This window comes from Equus asinus, chromosome 28, assembly GCF_041296235.1.
Source record: "Equus asinus isolate D_3611 breed Donkey chromosome 28, EquAss-T2T_v2, whole genome shotgun sequence".
Lineage (NCBI taxonomy): Eukaryota > Metazoa > Chordata > Mammalia > Perissodactyla > Equidae > Equus > Equus asinus.
The window spans coordinates 380,508-382,500 of NC_091817.1; positions in this window are offsets into that span (position 1 = coordinate 380,508).

The window sequence follows — 1,993 nt, forward strand, 5'->3', positions numbered from 1 at the left end:
CGCTGTCCTCGCCGGCCTTCCCTTGCTCGGGGGTCCCTCGCGTTATGCTGCCGACCGATGTGGTGATGCTGTGCTCTCCCGGGCCGGGCCTAAGCCGTGCCAGACGAGGGACGGACGTTCATGGCGAACGGGACCGCTCTTCTCGCTCTGCCCGCGGGTCCCCTCGCCCGTTCTCCCCCGCTGCGAGTGGCGTGTGGGAGGCGGCAGGGGTGCGGAATCCGGCCCGACCTCGCTCCCCCGCCCCGTGCCTCGTGGCGTGGGCGGTGTCGGGGTCTCCGTGACGCGGCGGATGCTCTGCCTGTGCCTCTTGGCTGTGTCTCGCGGGCGGCCCTCCCCGCGGTGGGGCGGGCCGTGTTGCCGCCGCGCCGCGCGCCTTCCCGGGCGCGTGAGCGCGTTCCCCAGGCCGTTGGCGGTGCCCCTGGAGCGTTCCAGGTCGTCCCTCAGGCGCCCGAGGCCGAGTGGCGGTGTCGTTCCCTGTTCCCGTCGGCCTCCTCAGGTAACCGCTGCGCTGGTGTGTCTGAGGAGCGGGGGGGTCGAGTCGGTAAGGGAGGCGTGCCCCTCGTCCCCCTCGGGGGGGACGGGTGCCTCGTCGCCCCCCACGGCGTGCCGTGTGGGGGCGGGCAGGCTCGGGCGCGTGCCCGCGCGTTCCCCTTGCTGGGGTTTCCCCGCGGGTGTGGGAGTGACCGTGGCGGGCCGAGCCAGCGGCGTGGCGCTGGCTCTTTGGTTGGGAGGTGCTGTTTGATCGGCACCTCCGTCCCAGTCTCTGCCTCCCTTGGTCTCTCGGCCTGAGGGGAGGCACTGGCTTGGGAGCCGCACAGGGGCCTTGTAGATCCCTAGCTAAGCCCAGTGTGGCCAGAGATGGCGAGCCCGGGGCAGCGCGGGCTCGCGGCCCTGACCACGGACGCTCCGACTTGCTCTAGGCCTTACCTCTACCGCAGACCCCTCCTGCATTGCGTGGCCATGGTGTCTGTAAGCGCCTTGGTGGGCCCGATGGCGGACGATGGGCGGGGGCGACACGCCCTCGGTGAGAAAGCCTTCTCTAGCGATCCGAGAGGGTGCCTTGGGGTACCGGACCCCCCAGCCGCCGCCCCTCCTTTGCGCGTAGTAGCCACGGACGCCACCACCGTGGCGCGTGGGCAGAGCTGCTCTTTGCCTACCGCGGCCGGCGCCTCCCCCCTCCGAGTCGGGGGAGGGTCACGCCCGGCCGGGCCGTCGTCGGGCGCGGGGCCGCGCGTGTGCGCGAGCGTGCGCGTGGTTCTCCCGTCGCGCGCTGGGGCGGGGAGAGGGCCCGGCCCCGTCCGGGCTCCGCCCCGCCGCGAGCGGCTGGCTCTCCGCTCGCTCCCGTCCCGAGCCGCAGCCGGTGGTGGCGTGCGGGCATGGGTGGGGGCCACCCCTGCTCTCGGGTGCGTTCCCTCGGGACGTGGGCCCCAGAGCAGACCAGACAGGCAGACGGGTGGCTGGGTGGACGGGGCAGCCCCCTGTGGCGGGGGCACCTCATGTAGGCCCCGGCGGTGGGGCCGGGCCCGCGGGAGGCCGAAGGGTGGCTGAGGCCGGCCGGCATCCCAGGCGTCGTGGGACCGCCCTCGCGTGTTGATGGCGGTGGGATCCCGCGTGTGTTTTCCTGGTGGCCCGTCCGTGCCCGAGGCCGTCCCTGGGAGCCTTCCCGTGAGCCCGCGCTCCCTCCGTTGAGGCGCGCGCCGCGCTCCCCACTGCCCCCGGTGCTCCCCCGCCCGGGCAGACACCTGGCCGCGCCGCCCACCGGCCGGGACCGAAATGGGCCTCGCTGTGCGGGTGTCACCTCCGGCCACCGAGGCCAGTGGTGGCCCCGGGCGAAGTGCTCTCGGCTCCGGTCGGGTGGGGCCCGCGCGCCAGGCGCCCGGCGCGGGACGCTGGCGCCGTGTGCGGGAGAGCCCTGGCCGTGGCGGGGCCGAGCCCCCGTGAGCTGCGCGCGGGGCGACGGGGCCAGTCGCCGTTCTGGGCGCCGCGGGACCGC